The sequence below is a fragment of the Schistocerca nitens genome, chromosome 11 (assembly GCF_023898315.1).
Source record: "Schistocerca nitens isolate TAMUIC-IGC-003100 chromosome 11, iqSchNite1.1, whole genome shotgun sequence".
Lineage (NCBI taxonomy): Eukaryota > Metazoa > Arthropoda > Insecta > Orthoptera > Acrididae > Schistocerca > Schistocerca nitens.
Genome location: NC_064624.1, coordinates 61999746 through 62019646, shown reverse-complemented (window position 1 = coordinate 62019646; position 19901 = coordinate 61999746).

Here is a 19901-nt window from a genome sequence, read left to right as displayed (position 1 = left end):
TGCAAGTAGCTGCTCTGTAATTACAAGCACCTGGTGCTGAGGTCCCATGTGTATAGCTCCCATATGTGTCGCGTCAAAATTAGATTTATTACAGATTTCATGAACACATTTAAACAGTCATTCTTCCTGCGCTCCATGTGTGAATAGAATGGGGAAAAAGCCAGTGGGATGTTACCTCTGCCGTGCACATTACAGTGGTTTGCAGAATTAAGATGTGAATGTAGACAGACCTCTCCAATTTATATAATACTGTAAGTACCACTTCATTATTTTTACCATGAAGTGCCCACAAGTACCTGTCGATTCAAACCTATGTAATAAACATTCTTCATACTTAGAGAACTCTATGATGGCATTTAATACTAACAATCCTTGTGGATCACACAAGGATTTGTTTATTGTTGTTGTTGTGGTCTTCAGTGCAGAGACAGGTGTGATGCAGCTCTCCATGCTACTCTATCCTGTGCAATCTTCATCTCCCAGTACCTACTGCAACCTACATCCTTCTGAATCTGTTCAGTGTGATTTGTTTATATCTCCTGTTATTTTTCACTGCTTAAACTAACATTATTGATTGGCATTATTGCTAATTACTTTACATTACATTGCTACACTTCGTTCCAAAAAAGGTGTTTAACTTTGATTGGTGTCTGTATGGTTATATAGCGGTCTTGGCACATTCTTCATTCCCATATCAAAATATTGCTTTATTTTCTCCCTTTTATGTATATTGCCATCTTGTAGTAGACTGGTACGTGGCATTATGCTTTAACAATATGTAACATAGTTACCATAACTTCAGTGACAGTTATAAACTCATTCATATGAAATATAACCATGCCTGTGTGGATTACACTAAATACATACAGTAACCGGTCATACCTCAACATTATATTTTGAAATGAATAGATAAGGATACCATTTCAATCAGTCAATTTCTTCAAACAAAATAATTTTCTGTGCTTCAGTCTGGTAGCCACCAAATCCAGTGCATGATCAGAACAGTGCATAGCAGTTTTGATACTTTATGACCCAAAGTACAAGTGCAGTAGCTCAGCAAACGTTTCATACTTTGCTTTATATTGATTCTCCAAAGACTTACATTTATTATTTTTATCATTATATTTCCACCGAAAACCTAATGATTCTAACCTATGTAATGTCAATTCTTCATACTTGTTACGAAATATGTTCATTGATTTCTCTAACAATCCTAGATCATGGAATACTTCGTTTCTATCCTATGTTGTTTCCTCGATATATAAATTAATGGTAGTGATGTATACAATCATATTTGGAATAAAAGGACCTGGCAAGGAATTTGTAATCACTCATTTCAATTGGCTGTAAACAGCTCTGTGCTGATTGTTGCCATGAAGGCTGTGGGAAATGGTAGTTGAACTGAACAATAGAACGTGTGAGGTCCCCCACACCAGAACTGCAGAACGCCACTGAATTTTGGTTTACATGATAAATCATACAGATATAATGACTGTAGATTCCAAAAAAAGCACCCAGGGACTAAAATTACAAAAACCTTAACCTAACATAATAAATGTTTTGGGAAGGTGAACTGAAGTGTTTCATTGGTAGTCCACGTAGAAGGTGCAAAAACTGTCGCGTCTCCCCGACTGTCGCGTCTCCCCGACTGTCGCGTCTCCCCGACTGTCGCGTCTCCCCGACTGTCGCGTCTCCCCGACTGTCGCGTCTCCCCGACTGTCGCGTCTCCCCGACTGTCGCGTCTCCCCGACTGTCGCGTCTCCCCGACTGTCGCGTCTCCCCGACTGTCGCGTCTCCCCGACTGTCGCGTCTCCCCGACTGTCGCGTCTCCCCGACTGTCGCGTCTCCCCGACTGTCGCGTCTCCCCGACTGTCGCGTCTCCCCGACTGTCGCGTCTCCCCGACTGTCGCGTCTCCCCGACTGTCGCGTCTCCCCGACTGTCGCGTCTCCCCGACTGTCGCGTCTCCCCGACTGTCGCGTCTCCCCGACTGTCGCGTCTCCCCGACTGTCGCGTCTCCCCGACTGTCGCGTCTCCCCGACTGTCGCGTCTCCCCGACTGTCGCGTCTCCCCGACTGTCGCGTCTCCCCGACTGTCGCGTCTCCCCGACTGTCGCGTCTCCCCGACTGTCGCGTCTCCCCGACTGTCGCGTCTCCCCGACTGTCGCGTCTCCCCGACTGTCGCGTCTCCCCGACTGTCGCGTCTCCCCGACTGTCGCGTCTCCCCGACTGTCGCGTCTCCCCGACTGTCGCGTCTCCCCGACTGTCGCGTCTCCCCGACTGTCGCGTCTCCCCGACTGTCGCGTCTCCCCGACTGTCGCGTCTCCCCGACTGTCGCGTCTCCCCGACTGTCGCGTCTCCCCGACTGTCGCGTCTCCCCGACTGTCGCGTCTCCCCGACTGTCGCGTCTCCCCGACTGTCGCGTCTCCCCGACTGTCGCGTCTCCCCGACTGTCGCGTCTCCCCGACTGTCGCGTCTCCCCGACTGTCGCGTCTCCCCGACTGTCGCGTCTCCCCGACTGTCGCGTCTCCCCGACTGTCGCGTCTCCCCGACTGTCGCGTCTCCCCGACTGTCGCGTCTCCCCGACTGTCGCGTCTCCCCGACTGTCGCGTCTCCCCGACTGTCGCGTCTCCCCGACTGTCGCGTCTCCCCGACTGTCGCGTCTCCCCGACTGTCGCGTCTCCCCGACTGTCGCGTCTCCCCGACTGTCGCGTCTCCCCGACTGTCGCGTCTCCCCGACTGTCGCGTCTCCCCGACTGTCGCGTCTCCCCGACTGTCGCGTCTCCCCGACTGTCGCGTCTCACATCCTTTCAGTGCACTCGAAGTGTAGTCTATCTCAGTGGAGATGTTGTGTTGTATTATTATAGGTAAATGGAAGGAAAAATGGAAAAAGAGTGAAGAGCATTTACATCCATGTCCTCATAAAAATCCATACTCTGGAATCTGTTGAGAGTTATACGGCAGATAGTACTTCCTACTGTACCAGTAACTAGGGCTTCTTCCATTCCATTCACAAACTGAGTGCAGGAAAATGCCCAAGAAAATGACTGTGCAGCCGGCCCGGGTGGCCGAGCGGTTCTAGGCGCTACAGTCTGGAACCGCGCGACCGCTACGGTCGCAGGATCGAATCCTGCCTCGGGCATGGATGTGTGTGATGCCCTTAGGTTAGTTAGGTTTAAGTATTTCTAAGTTCTAGGGGACTGATGACCTCAGAAGTTAAGTCCCATAGTGCTCAGAGCCATTTGACTCTGTGCATGCTGTAATTAGTCAAGTCTTGTCTTTACGTTCCCTGGGGAAGTGAGACATAATAGGATGTAGTACATTTCTAGATTCGTCACTTACAGCTGGTTCTTAAATCTCTGTAACTAGGCTTTCATAGGATAGTTGGCATCTATCTTAAAAACATCGATGTGTCTCGTTTCTTAGCATCTGCATGACACTGTCACATGGGTCAAACCAACTTGTGAACATTTGTGGTGCTCAGATGTGATAGTCATATGTGGTGCAGGTGCCACACACCTGAGCAGGCTTGCAGTATGAATTGTACAACTGTTTTATAAGCAATCTCCTTTGTGGACTAGTTGCATTTTACCAGTGAACCAAAGTGTGCTGTATAAGTACAGTTTTACATTTCTGAACAGACTGATGATCTCAACAGTTTGGTTACTTTTCTGATCATTTACAGCTAGTTGACAATCTCCTCACCACTTTGAACTCTTATCCAGATGTGACTGACCATTCATGCAGCTTTTCCCGGTATAGGGTGACAAAATATAAACAGCATTACAAATGACCTACAAGCAACAAATTCGTATTCCTTGCTTTCATACAATAATTAAATTGTGCCATCACTATCCAGTACAGGTGACTCTTCTGCCATAACACTGCATAATATGAGCATGAGAGAACTACAGAGGAATGTATTTGATACCTTATGAGATACGAAAATGCTGTTTTTTTTATATGCACATGAATCTGGTGTGGATTTTTAACAGAGTGAGACCATTAAACAATGTGAGAGGAAGAAACACTTGGTTATTTGAAAAAAAAAAATTTAACACCACGCTAATGAGGGGAAGAACAATGGGATATGTCAGGAATGGCATAAGAAATGTTTAATATTGGAAAACTTTTTCACTTCTTACAAAAATCTCAGGTGATCTCCTGGAAGTGAGAAACTTCAGTCACTGGGCACTTGTTGCAGATCAACAAGATACTTTCTTCATAATTGTTTGCACCTCATGTATGCATTATCACCATTGGTATAATGAATGGAAACCACCATCTGCATCACTATTATCTGTAATAAAGATGGTCAGTTTTCATAGGAATAGCAGATAAGTCCCATATAAAAATTGGAAAAGGAAAAATGAGAGAAAACAATATAAATATAACGTGTGTGTAACACCATAAAAATAGTGATAATGTTACAAGAAATAACATCAAATAATGGTCATTCATATCCAGTGCTGTAAACTGTAGATCGCCAGTAATGATAGTATTTCACAGAAAACTTTAAAAGGTATAGAGGGTGCAATACGTGGACTGAACAGGTGTGGTGACAGAGCGAGAAATTGTGAGAACAGTATGGAATTCTGTAAATTAAAAAGGTGATAAGTTAAGGAATGCTGTGTTCATTTGTCCAATGACCACTGAACACTCTATTTATAGCCCAGTCTGTGAAGCCAAAAGATGTTCGATTAGGGGAAAAATATCGTGTAGCCACTAATTTTTGCCTAGTGTCAAGAGGGAGTGTCCTGATCAGTATGCTAAAAATCCAGAGTGGTAGGATGTGAGTCTTGGGATGGGGCAGTGATGTTTAAAGATCACTTTTTACGTTTTATTTCGAGTAACTCAAAAACTGCAGTTTCGACTGAAAATGTTTCCCCACACAGAATCAAACATTTGCTAAGAATGTTCCTTTTGCATCTATGAGTAATAGCTTCTGCATTTCGGGGAATAGAAAAACCAATTATTAAAAATGTTGCTTTAACTATACGAAATTATCTTTACATGGAAGGGTTCAAAAACAAATTTATGTACCATGTGTAAGTGTAGTACAGCCATATTACAAAACAAATCATGTTCTGGGAGTGCAACAGGGTGATGTGGAGGTATGGGGAGTAGAACAAAAGAAAAGATAGGTTGCCAGATTATGTTCATGCTCTTCCTTCCTTCACAGGTCTGCAAACTGAAGATAAAGGTGGTGATTCCCCATTTGATCTACCCCACCATGTCACAAGAAGCAAGCATATGGTGTCTCACAAAGTTATTACAACTTTCCACAATGTGCCTATGAAGAGCTCACTACCACAGTCAGCAGTTATGCCTGGAGGCCATTTATTTTCCACAGAAAGCGTCAAGACTTAATGGAAAGCTGATATTAGTTACTAATGACATTAACACAAGAAACACATACAGACAGAGTCTCTGAAAATCTTTCCAGACTGTTCTGTGCTGTTAGAGGGGAAATTGATTGTGTCATCCTTTATGGAAGTTGTAGCCTTCTTGTGGGAGGTGAAAATTCCTTCACCATGAGTGCTGCTTGCTTTTCAATTTAGACAGACTATACCTCCCCAGCATTTATTGTCCAGTTCGCCTGTGTGAGTAGACAAAATAACTTCATTGAGCTCATGTTTGTACAGTGGAGCTATTTTCAGATTGTTAAGGAAGTACCTTGTTGAAGTTGTTTGGTGAGGTATTATGTAAAAAAAATCTCAACAGAGGAGCTGTGAGTGTCCCCCACACTGAAGAGCCTGTCGGAATTGTAACACTCCATCAATATATATGTGATAATGTCAATTTCTTCGTCTTTTCTATGCCTTTCTGGAATATTTTTCATGGCATCAGGGATTTCAAAATGCACTTCTTCAGCTTTTGCTTACCAACATCTGAAGAGACCCAGAGTCTTAAATTGCATTTCTCTACAACAGAGATTGGTAACCTGTTATAGAACGTACGATATTTCACCATAAGACAAGCAATGCATTACAGCAGATTACTGTTCTAGATGGAATATGGTCAGTCCCATTCTATCAGACATACTCACGCCCATCTTGGAAGATATACTATGGATGTATGGTACATAGGTCCACTCAGTGCAGCCCATTTCACAACTGCAATAAGTTCCACTTACTCCTAAACGTAAAAGATTTATGCATCCTATCACTAACACAATTAATAGTGAGAGACCTGCAGTACCTTTCTGATGATTTGTTAATTCACCAAGTGACAGCAACATAATTACACAGCTTTACGACATACTTTCAATTTATTTATTTATCGTATGATGTGTACATTGATTTACATTTATATACAATATTTTCAGGACTAAAATGTACAATCACAAGTTCGTACAATTTTACAGCTCTATGTCTAGTTCTTCAATCCACTTGACTGCTTCATCCGATGTACGATGAATGTCCATTAAAGTTCCTCTGAAAGTACGATGAGGGCAGTCAGCAACAATGTGATGAATCGACTGTGAGGGGGCACCACAGTCACAATTTGCAGAGCCAACCCATCCCCATTTGTGCAGTAGATAGCCACATCTGCCTTGTCCAGTTCGAATGCGGTTAATGATCCTCCACTGACGCCTTGGAAGATCAAATCCTTGCGTCTGCTTGGAAGGGTCCTCGACTAGATGTTTATTGGCTACTGAAGACTGATCCCACTGGAGTTTCCATGAACTGTTAATGTTGAAAGCAGATCCTTCAAGGTCGAGTGCTGTGCGCCATGGTGGTTTCCTCGATTTCAAGCGTTGGTGTGTTCCTTGTACAATATCTTGATGGATGGGGAGCTGGGGGTTCTGCTGAATGTTTTTCCACGTCTTTAGGAGAGCTTCTGATCTTCTTAGGGCTGGAGGTGGGATATTGCTTAGAACCGGCAGCCACAGCGTGTTTGTGCTCCGAATACATCCTGTGATTAATCGCATTGCCTGATTGAGTTGCACGTCTATCTTCTTAGTGTGAACACTGTTGATCCAGGTTGGGCAGCAATATTCAGCAACAGAATATGACAGAGCTAATGCTGTAGATCTCAGGACGTTAGTATTGGCTCCCCATGATGTACCAACAAGCTTCTGAAGAATATTATTTCTAGTTTTAACTTTAGCAGCCACATTTGATAAATGCTGCTTGAAAGACAGAGTTCTATCTAGTGTTAATCCCAGGTACTTTGGTGTACTACAGTATGGCAACACTTGGTCTCTGAATACAACTTCTGGTTTGTAATTTGACTGTCTGTTACGTAGGTGGAATGCAGATATAACTGTTTTCTGAGGATTTAGGTGGAGGCACCATTTCTTGAAATATTTGTCTAAGGCTTCCAGATCAGTGGATAGAATAGTTTCAGCATCAGCAAAGTTGGAGCACTGAGTCACCAGACAAATATCATCAGCATATATGAATTTCCTTGAAGATGTTTCTGGTAAGTCGTGTGTATACAAATTGAAAAGGAGGGGAGCCAGAACAGACCCTTGAGGTAAGCCGTCATTTAGTTTAAACATTCTGCTCCTATCATTATCTGAGTAGATCTGAAAGTACCTATTGCTTAGCATATTGTTGAGTAAGGCCGTGAGTTTACGACATGGGATAACACTCACAAATTTTAAAAGGAGTCCTTCTCGCCAGACAGTGTCATAGGCAGCAGATAGATCCAAAAAGGCAGCCACACTTACTGATTTCTTCTCATACCCATTTTCAATGTGCGTAGTGAGAGATAGTACCTGATCGTTACAACTTCTCCCAGGTCTAAATCCTGCTTGCTCGATAGGAATATGATGGTTGATTGTTTCACAGATTCTGTTGTAAATCAGACGCTCAAGGAGTTTATAAGTGATACTTAAGAGTGCTATTGGACGATAGTTTTCCACTTTTGTGGGATCTTTATTTGGTTTCAGTATGGCTAATATTTTTGATTTCTTCATCAGATGTGGGATGTTTCCAGTTTGCAGGATGTTTGAAAGGAAGTTGGTCAACCATTTTACTGTAGCTGGTCCACAGTGAGCCAGGAATTCTGGGTATATTCCATCATATCCAGCTGCTTTTCCAAGTTTCATACTTTTGATTGCAGCTTTAGTTTCCTCTTCTTGAAATGGAGTAGAGAATTCGGAAGACTGTAGGGCTGCTCTTTTCTTGGTGTTCAACTGTAGTTTGATATCCCTTTTGGCTTGCTTGTCCTTTATATTCTTTGTAACTGACACAAGGTGTTTAGCATAGTCATTCAAATTGATGGCATTTTTTGATCTTTTTGTTGTAGGGTTTGAAGAGTCTAATTTCCTGATGATAGACCAGGCTTTTCTGCTAGAATGGGTGTAATCTAGGGACCCCACAGTTTCATGCCAGATCTTTCTTCGATTATCATCCAGGGACTGGAGGAGGCTTGTTGCATTGTCAGAGTTAGGATGGTCTTCATATTCTTTTAGTAACTCCTCACTCTCGGAACTCCAACCAGGGATATACTCTTTACGGTACCCTCTAGGAGTACATCGTCTGGCTGCACCTTTGATAACCCCAACAAATCTGCTGTAGTTGTTGTACGTTGGTTTGATCCATCTGATATTGGAATCTGTTTGCTTTGCAAATTCAGTCCAGTTGGCTTTCTTGAAGTTCCACCTCGGTTTAGGATGTGATCGTACAACAGGTATAGACATCCCCACCTCCAATATAACGGGTCTGTGTTGACTATGTGGGAATTCCTTGAGCACAGTTCGTCGTACTTGATTTAGGGAATTATGAGACTGAGTTGTGAAGCACAGATCTGGGGTATAGCCTTGGGACCAGCGAGCTGAGTGGAAGGTAGGCAGATCTTTAGCATCGTAAATTAAATTCAGGTTTTCAGTTTCCATCCAGTCCTCAAGCGCTTCACCGTTGAGGTCATTCTCCATATATCCCCACAGGTGATGATGACTGTTGAAATCACCGAGGTATATAGTTGGATGTTGCAGAGACGGTAGAACGGGATTAGGCCAATTAGTCCCTGGGGGTTTGTACACGTTAACTATCGTTAGGTTTTCAATTTTAACAGCAGTTGTAAAAATGTCATTTTCAGAATTTTCTGACAGCAGCTGATAGTTTGTTATGTGATTCTTGACGTAAGTTGCAAGGCCATAATTTTGATGGTGATTAGAGGCTATCAGTTTAAAGCCTGGTATTTTCCCCCTACTCTGTAGCTGTGGTTCGTCAGCTGTGTGCGTTTCTTGAAGTGCGATGATATCAACTGCATATTTCTGTGTGAGCCTGGAAAGATACTCACATTTTGCTCGACTTATCCCTTCGATATTCAGTTGACAGATGCGCAGAGATGGTCCAATTCTACGAGCTTGTGGGTCCTGAATAGGACCGCACGTGTCCTTCGTCATTCTTTGACCGAGAGGTCTTTTCAGACAGTTCGGTCTCATCTTATCGTTGTTGCTTTCTTAGCACCACCCGGGGGTCACGTGTAGGGTATTTAAAGGTTATACCTACGGACGTGAAGCAACGCAGACCCCCATACTTTCAATGGTAGACAGCAACAAGGTGACACATTTACCAATCTAGTCCCTTTGCCACCAACACTATCACATCTACAAACTAAGTACTTCTCGGCCCTAATTTCAGGCTTGTATTTTACACATTACCTCACATAATACATGCAGTGAGTATTGATTTAATAATCTGAAAATAACACCACCATATAGTGTTTTTTCCACCATTTACAAACTACAGGGATTGATGGATGAGGGGATACAATACAGAAAAGGTCCTATGTCCAGAAATGCATGATTTCCATGCTAGAGACCATTTATTGAATCACACATTGTTACATAGAGTGTGTTCTAATATGTACCATATCATCCAGCCACAGTTACTGTACGCATGGTTTCCTACTAGAAAGTAATACTGTTCCTCATACATCTTGCCATAGGATCCTCTCCTAACATAGTAATTGGTAATGTGTCCGATTCACTTCTCTTATTGACTCACCTTGTAGTGGATGTGATACAGCATTGTACACAATCGATCCATATTCGTATTGAGAGCTTGCAAACGTGATGTTTCCTTATAGAAAGGCGAATGGCGATGGCTAGCAGGGTTGTATCAGGAGACCTATCCCTGCCAATAACAACCACACCATTCAATGTTGGCAACAGTGTTTCACTGTTTCTCTGAGACAGGGTTGTTTCAGGAAGCAGGAAATCATGGTGTACCCAAAATATGCAGACACCAGACTTGGAGGACAATGTAATTAACGCTGTGGAAGGCAACTGCTGTGTTAGTTCCAGACAGTCGGCCTGCCAGTACAGTGTAGCCCATATGACCATGTGGAACATTCTCTATGACAATTGTTGCTACCATTAACTCTTAAGACAACAGGGCTTGCTTGCTAGTGACAGATTTTCCACATCAGGAACAGTTTCGTCTCTACTCCCTTCACCAGACAACCACAGTTCTAAGATTTGTCATCCATCCTATCCACAGATGAGGTCACCTTTATGCAGAGTGGTATCGTCAGCTTTCATAACAGTCATCTATGGGACAGTGAGTCATCAGGATCAGTGAACAAAGGATTATGTGGCTGTATATGCTCCAGCCCACTTCACTGTTCATGTCTGGACCCCTCTCAGTTGTCTCAACTGGTAGATGTATCTGTATTTGAAGAGGGGGCGGGGTCCAGTAGCATGACCTGCTCATTCACCAGATCTCAACCCATTCGATTTCTGGTTATCTCAGAAGTACTGTATATGCAGAGCCCATTCCAGATGTGGAGACATTGGAGCAATGTATTCATCCTGGCTTTGCCACCGTTTAGTTGCATCTTGACCAAACAGCTTGAGACAGAACATGCTACAGCACATACTCACATGTAGGGAGTCACATGGAAACCATTTCAGTACTTATTGCAACTGTGGCAGCGTGGTACAGCACAGTCTAGATCGCAGTCTCTATATGATTACATAAATGGTCCCTACCTCTCATCAATCAATCCCTAGGGTTTGTACATGGTGGAAAAAATCGCCATGTATAAATGCCAGCTGAGAGAAGAGGGCTGGACAGGGAATGCTGGGAGGTATAGACTGTATGTAAACTGAAAATCGAGCTACAGTTGTAGTGGGGAAGTTGCTTTCCCTGGAAGAACATTTTAGTTACTGTACTGGATGACACACAAAATTTCTCCCTGTAGCAGTGTAAAACAGTATAAACATTCATACAGATTTTGTCCATATGTTACTTGTATTACCATTATTAGTGAAGTGTTAATGCATGTTGTTGAAAAGAAACAAAACACCTTCATGCTTACCCTCCAGCTTCCCCTGCCCATGCCATGGGCATATCTTCATACTGGGTCCCCAGTAATTCATTAACCAAACTGTGTAAGGGTCCATATAATTTAGTGGAATCCCCTGCTCTTAATTTTTGTAACAGTCCTGTTAAGAGAGTGGGAAATTTCCTGCTCACCATTTTGCAGGCTTATTAAGGAGTGAAGTGTATGAACGCAATCCTGCAACTTACTTTCCATTGTGCTTCTACTCAACACATCCCGCTCTTCACACACCCACACACCCCAGTACATAATTTATATGTTAATATTACTGTATTGCACTTTAATGTGGTACAAACCTTTAATATTTGATTTTAACCCATTTCATTTAAAGTTACAAATTAATTATATACCGTTAAAACTGCTTTTTTCCATCCTCTGCAATAGTATCAATATAAACCCATCCATGTGATAACAGTGTCACCTGGCAAAGGAGGACTGTCACACATGCATGGTACATGTAGTATCAGTGAGCATCCTCTATGTGTAGAATGGCGAAGGTGTGTGATCTGAGTTTGACTAAGGGAAGATTGTGATAGCCCAGCGGCTCAGCACGATTATTTCGGAAAATGTATGACTTGTCAGGTGTTCGATGAGTGCTGCGACAAAACCAAGGTGAAACAACATCCAGACATCGTGGAGCTAGGTGGCGTCAGATGTCATAAGCTAGGCAGACTGGTAAGAGGATGGGCAGCAAACTGTGGTAGAACTAACATCAGACTTTAATGCTGGTCAGAGAAAAGGGTGTCTGAACACACAGTGCACATAACACTGCTGATGGACCTCTGCAGCCTACGACTCTTGAACATGCCAATGTTAACATCACATCATCAGCAACTACAACTGAAATGGGCAAGTAACCATTGGCACTGAACGTTGGCACAGTGGCAGTGTGTTACATGGTCTGATGAACCCCCTCATCATGCCAGTGGGAGGGCGCAGATTTGTCGTCTTCCATGGGAACAATTCCTTGTCTTGAAATTCGTACTACGGCTAGAGACAAACTGGTGGCAGCTCCATTATGATCTGGGGATCATTCATGTGGCCATCATGCAACCAATGGAACTCAGGTAGGGCACAGTGATGGGCAAGGGCAAGGGCTATCATATACCAGTTGCAGACGACATATGCCACTTCATAAGTAACGTTTCGTGACAGCACTGGCATTTTTCAACAAGACAATGCACCATGTCACAAGGCCAGGAGTGTGATGGAGTAGTATGGAGTGGTTAGAGGAACACAGTGGTGAGTCCCAGTTGATGTGCTGGCTCCTTCTCCCCCAACTCGCAACATCTGAACTCAATCGAATAGTTCTGGGATGTGATTGAACATAGCTTCAGAGCTCATTGGTCACCCCCCCCCAAAAAAAAAACTCCCTTAAAATACCTACCAAGGCCTCATCGCTTCCAGGCCACAATGCCTTGCTGCTGTTACCCATGCCGAAAGTGGACATAGTGTCTATTAGTTAGGTGATCATAATGTTCTGTCTGATCACTGTATATCTTTGTGTTTTTAAGTAATAGTATCTAGCTTTGTAAAACAAGAAGAGCTAGAATCATTACTGGCTAGATGGAGGTGGAATATAGAAAATAAAATGACTGAACCATCTGAGATGTGTTATTACAAAAGACTGATCAAAATAATTGAACTGATATGACTGGGTGATTGGGAATGAGGTTCTCCACAGAATTACTAAAAAGGCACTTATGGAAAACACTGATGGGAAGGGACAGTGTAATAGGATGTGTATATGAAGATGATGTGATACTAGACAGAATTGTAGAGGGCAAAAACTATAGGGTAATGCACATTGGAATATACCAAACAAGTAGTTGAAGATGTTGGATACCATTGCTGCTATGAGATGAGACCGCACAGGACCCCAAGTCATGACAGCCCACATCAAACCAGTCAGAAGTGTCCTCCCCTTTCGTGGACAAAGAATACTAATTTTAATGTTATGTATGTCAAATAGGTACAGTAAATGGAGTGTAATTAATGTGTGCATTTTGTGTGGTGCATAGTGTACACACATGTAGTATAAAGTAGGCAGCTGATAACTGGTAGGTAATGTGTTTTTTGAGAACTATATGCTATACATCCATCTGCACAGAATTTTGTAAGAACAGTGTGACATAATATTTATTCCAGTATCGGACAACATGACTGTGATGTCTAAATTACAGTTTTGTTTCTACAATATTGCCTCTGTTGTGGGTTACTGGGAAAAGACAGTTTGTATTGGTATCACTAATACTCCAACACACAATGTAAATTGCCTTGCACAGTTTAACTGTAGAAGCAATTGGAAGTCAGTAGGCAGCAATGTGAACTTTAAATCACATTTATGAGGGCATGTTGAAAAGTAATGCCTCCAAATTTATGTGAAAACTCGTACAGATTTTTGAATAAAACTTTATAAACATTCTACACCTTTATTCTTCATCTCTACATGTTTATGTTGCAACAAAGCCACATTGGCAATGAAAACATTTCTCCCCGTGAGTTGATGGAGCCACAGCCTCACCTCTACTTGCACAATTTTATCACTATAAGACTTAATTCTTCGAAGATGTCTTTAAGTGTTGGCCTATGCAGCTGTCCACTTTGAGCTGATGTCAGGAGTTCCGTTTGCTTCATTATGAGTATGGACAACTGAATGTTTTGACATTACTGACGTTGATATAGTGAAAACAATGCACTGGTTTCGTTCTTCTGTTGATTCAATTGAAGGCTCATTTTGTGCAATTACAAACTTGATTAGTCAGGTCGAATACCTCACGGCTGTTATCATCAATGCTGCCGAACGTTCCATTCCTCGTACTACTTCTTCTTCACGTCGCGTTTCCGTCCCCTGGTGGAACGAGGCTTGTAGGGACGCTATCCGTGCTCGACGACGTGCTTTACGCACCTTTCGCCGCCATCCTACGTTGGCGAATTGTATTGAATACAAACGACTCCGAGCACAATGCCGTAGAGTCATCAAAGACAGCAAAAAAGCTTGTTGGGCCTCTTTCACCAGCTCCTTTAACAGTTTTACTCCCTCTTCCGTCGTTTGGGGTAGCCTGCGCCGGCTGTCGGGCATTAAGGCCCACTCCTCGGTACCTGGCCTGACCTCAGGTAATGAGGTCCTTGTTGATCCTGTGGCTGTCTCCAACGCCTTTGGCCGCTTTTTCGCGGAGGTCTCAAGCTCCGCCCATTACCATCCTGCCTTCCTTCCCAGGAAAGAGGCAGAAGAGGCTCAGCGACCTTCCTTCCACTCGCTGAATCTGGAAACTTATAATGCCCCCTTTACTATGCGGGAACTCGAACGTGCGCTAGCACTGTCCCGGTCCTCTGCTCCGGGGCCAGATGCCATTCACGTTCAGATGCTGGCACACCTTTCTCCGGCGGGCAAAAGCTTCCTTCTTCGTACCTACAATCGCGTCTGGACCGAAGGTCAAGTCCCCATGCGTTGGCGTGACGCCGTTGTTGTTCCTATACCCAAACCCGGGAAGGATAGACACCTTCCTTCTAGTTACCGCCCCATTTCTCTTACAAGCTGTGTCTGTAAGGTGATGGAGCGCATGGTTAATGCTCGGTTAGTCTGGATTCTTGAATCTCGACGGCTACTTACTAATGTCCAATGCGGCTTTCGTCGCCGCCGCTCCGCTGTTGACCACCTTGTGACCTTGTCGACATTCATCATGAACAACTTTTTGCGAAGGCGCCAAACGGTAGCCGTGTTCTTCGACTTGGAGAAGGCTTATGATACCTGTTGGAGAGGAGGTATCCTCCGCACTATGCACAGGTGGGGCCTACGCGGTCGCCTGCCCCTTTTTATTGATTCCTTTTTAACGGATCGAAAGTTTAGGGTACGTGTGGGTTCCGTATTGTCCGACGTCTTCCTCCAGGAGAACGGAGTGCCTCAGGGCTCCGTCTTGAGCGTAGCCCTTTTTGCCATCGCGATCAATCCAATTATGGATTGCATTCCACCTAATGTCTCAGGCTCTCTCTTTGTCGATGACTTCGCGATCTACTGCAGTGCCCAGAGAACATGCCTCCTGGAGCGCTGCCTTCAACGTTGTCTAGACAGCCTCTACTCATGGAGCGTGGCAAATGGCTTCTGGTTCTCTGAAGAGAAGACGGTTTGTGTCAACTTTTGGCGATATAAAGCGTTCCTTCCGCCATCCTTACATCTCGGTCCCGTTGTTCTCCCATTCGTGGACACAACTAAGTTTCTAGGGCTCACGTTGGACAGGAAACTGTGTTGGTCTCCACATGTCTCTTATTTGGCGGCCCGTTGTACACGTTCCCTTAATGTCCTCAGAGTTCTTAGCGGTTCATCTTGGGGAGCGGATCGCACTGTCCTGCTTCGCTTGTATCGGTCCTTAGTCCGATCGAAGCTGGTTTATGGGAGCTTCGTCTACTCGTCCGCTCGGCCATCCCTCTTACGCCGGCTCAACTCCATCCACCATCGGGGGATACGTCTTGCGACCGGAGCCTTCTACACTAGTCCTGTCCAGAGTCTTTATGCTGAAGCTGCCGAGTTACCATTGCCCTACCGGCGCGACGTACTGCTGTGTCGGTATGCCTGCCGGCTGTTGTCTATGCCCGACCACCCCTCTTACAAGTCCTTCTTCGCCAATTCTCTCGACCGTCAGTACGGGTTGTATGTGTCTGCCCTGCTGCCCCCTGGAGTCCGCTTCCGTCGCCTGCTTCGACAATTGGATTTTGCCCTACCTACCACCTTCAGAGAGGGTGAGAGCCCGACACCACCTTGGCTCCAGGCTCCGGTTCATATTTATCTCGACCTCAGCTCACTCCCGAAGGACGGTACTCCGGCTGCAGTGTATTGCTCACGGTTTGTCGAACTTCGTGCTCGACTTGCTGGTCACACCTTTATTTACACCGATGGCTCCAAAACTGACGATGGTGTCGGCTGTGCCTTTGTCGTCGGGGCCGCCACCTTTAAATACCGGCTCCTCGACCAATGTTCCAGCTTTACGGCCGAGCTTTTTGCTCTCCATCAGGCCGTTCAGTATGCCCGCCGCCACCGCCATTCATCTTATGTACTCTGCTCTGACTCACTCAGTGCTCTTCAGAGCCTTGGAGCTCCCTATCCGGTCCATCCCTTGATTCAACGGATACAGCGGTCCCTCCATTCTTTCGCTGATAATGGTGGTTCTGTCAGCTTTCTGTGGGTTCCCGGACATGTAGGAGTGCCTGGGAATGAGGCTGCGGATGCTGCGGCCAAGGCTGCAGTCCTCCTGCCTCGGCCAGCCTCCCATTGTGTCCCGTCATGCGACGTTCGTGGGGATGTATGTAAGAGGCTTGTGTCGTTGTGGTGGGATGCTTGGTCATCCCTCCACGGAAACAAGCTCCGGGCAGTAAAACCGCTCCCAACTGCTTGGACAACATCCTCCCGACCATCTCGGCGCGAGGAGGTCCTTCTGACCAGGTTGCGGATTGGGCATTGCCGGTTTAGCCACCGCTACCTGCTCTCCGGTGACCCAGCCCCGCAGTGCCCTTGTGGTCAGGAATTAACAGTGCGCCATGTTCTATTGTCGTGTCCCTGTTTTAGTCAATTTCGTGTTGTCCTGTCCCTGCCATCTACTTTACTGGATGTTTTAGCTGACGACGCTCGAGCAGCTGCTCGTATTCTGCGTTTTATAACTTTAACTGGCTTGTCCAAAGACATTTAACCTTTTTACTTATTTAATCTGCATCTTCGTCAGGTCCTTCTGGTGTCCCCCCCCATCTCCTTCAGTTTTACCAGATTCCATGTGCTCTCACAACAGTGACTGGGCGCTAATGACCTGAGCAGTTGAGCGCCCTTAAACAAAAAAAAAAAAAAAAAAAAACTTGATTAGAGCACACTCTTTCACATGTAATAACATAGTTCCATTACACACTGCAATGTTACACACTACAATTAGAAGCTGCATAATAGTAATGTTGCAACTTGTCAGTGAAATGGGAATTCGACCACGTAATATGCATGATAAGTAATACCTAAATTGATACTGAGAACAGAATAAAAAAATTCGGCAGCATTACTTTTCAATGAGCCTCCATATTACGAGACAATGGGAGAAGTGCAAGAAATTTAACTAACACATTTCTTCAGTGTTAATAGATTTTTCCATCACAAGACAATGGTCACAGACAGAGGTTACACAACAATGTGAGGGAGTGTTGAAATGCAAAAAAGTTAGTGGGTGTACTGAGAAGACGGACAGGGACAAGAGCAAAGGTACAAATATGAGAGAGAAGATGCCCTGTACATTTAAAATGCGTACTGATTTGGGACAAGATTCTACTTGTCACCATGAATGCTCAACATAATATTTGACAGATTACTGGAAATAGCAAAGACATCAACGTGATATGGCACGTGACATAACAGCGAGGTTTGTAGTCCTAAATGCTGAGAAGCCATATGTGTTGACTCTGCCTTCAGGAGTGGTGCAAAGTAACCCAGTGCATACTGGAAATTTCATTTACAACTGTAGAGAAATTTTGTTGTGTGGGCACAAACTTACAGCTGGATGTTAAATGAGGCAGCATTAGTCATTCAAAGCTCTGAAACTATGAAAATGATTTTGACTTAACTTAGTATCTCCAGCAACACTAAAATTTAGGCTTATAATAGTTACAGCCCCAGGGTTGGTCCATAAACCTAGTTCTTAATTATTGTAAACACAACTGAGAGAAAATCTCATCTCTATGATCTTTTGTCCATTCTGAGACAATGATGATATCAAAACAGAAAGAAAAAACAGTGTTGGAAATGACATTGTTGGAAAAGTCTCATACGCCAGAAAATATTCAAACCAGAGCTGTGAGCATGAGAATGTTAACCTGATAAATCCAAACTGGAATAAATAGGCAGGTGATTTAATTAAAAATGAAGGACGAGTGGATGGGAGAAACAACACTGTAACTGCAGGCAAACGATATTGAGTAGAAGAGGAAACGTGCTGACTACCCTAGTTCACTAGTTCCGCAGTGAGATATCAGTTCGTCTACTTGTGACCCACAGAAGTATGTGTTACAATGACAAAATCAGCAGACTGACCTACATTGTGGATCTTCGGTATTATATGGAATACAAAGTTTTTTTTTTTTCAAATATGTTTTCTGCTCCAAAACTCTGTATTGGTTCTTTTGTTGCAAATATCCAGCAAACATCTGCATTTCTCTTATGCATGACGTCAACGAAAATTCGCGTTTATGTTCAGTTTCTGCAACAGACAATGAAAGTTTTACAGGAACTCTACTGGCAAGCAAATTGTATCTTGTCCAAACAGAATTAGTCTTACTGATGAGTGACGATTGCAACTCGGAGACCTAGAGATACCGAAATAATGCTGCTGTTGGGAGAGAGATGCAACCTCTTTTCCATAAGTATTTAGGTATTTCTAAGGTACTATTAGTGGTTACTCTTAGCGGCCAATGTGTTCTTTCAGAACTAACGCTTTTACTATATTGGCTAGAACGCTTCCCCATTTCATCAACTTTTTGTGAGCCTGTGCGTTTTGTACAAAGCATCACCAAGAGAATAAAAGTGTGTCGACTAAGTTGTTCATCTGTCTAATAAATAATCCCGTTGATTCTGGAGAACTATCTTGTCGATAATTGAAGTTGATGATGCCATTGTTAAAACGTACATCAGTTTTATCACATCAACCATTTGTTACTCAATTCATGACATGGATAGGGTACGAAAATTCCCATATTCTTCTGGTCGTGTCAACTGCATTTGATATTGAGCAAGGAACTTTATTTTTTACGTCAGTAATTCCTAGACACTGGTGGACCTCTTTATTCAGTCTGTACTGTACCATAAGAAGAGCATGTAACAAGTGTCATTATGGCTTGATCTAGCCGGATAATTACTTGAATCAATATATTCTAGACATCACTGGGAGTGACAGTGTGATTCGAATACACTAAAATAGGGTGAATACAGTTACACATCAGAGCAACAGATATGAACACCAGAGCAATGATAGGCAAAGTTATTACTACAATCGTCCGAAGTATATACCCATAAAGTGACGAAACAAATTTTCAGCAAAGTGTTACTGAAATGTAAATTTCCTTGTGCTTTACTTCATAAAAAATCAGCGTATCTTGTTTTTATTCGTTCTTTCCGAAAATGGTTCTTAATTGTTCTACAGCCTCTTTGTTAATTTCACATGAGCATTTGAAATCATTTAATTTTGGAGCAGAAGGTTGTTGCAACAATGCGTGCTTCAATGTCTATATTATTTGAGCTGCTGATGTTCAAGAACCCTGTATCCAGAATGAATGAATTAATTGTCACATCACATAATGCATTCTTTATATTAATTGGCATTTCTTTAACATAGTGGCAAATATGATTTTCTATTTTTACTGAGTTTACAATTATCTAGGACATTTGACTGAGCCATTTTATGGTTTTCATCTAAGACTTGCTTTTGGAAGAGATTTATTTCGGCATTTTTTGTCCTTAATTTATCACGTAATCGGACAGTTTCCAGTTCCTGGTACATCAACATCGTTTTAATGTGATTACCACTCCGTTCAGTACTGATATGCTCCCTATATTTTCCTCAGCAAAAGCAGCACTGGCA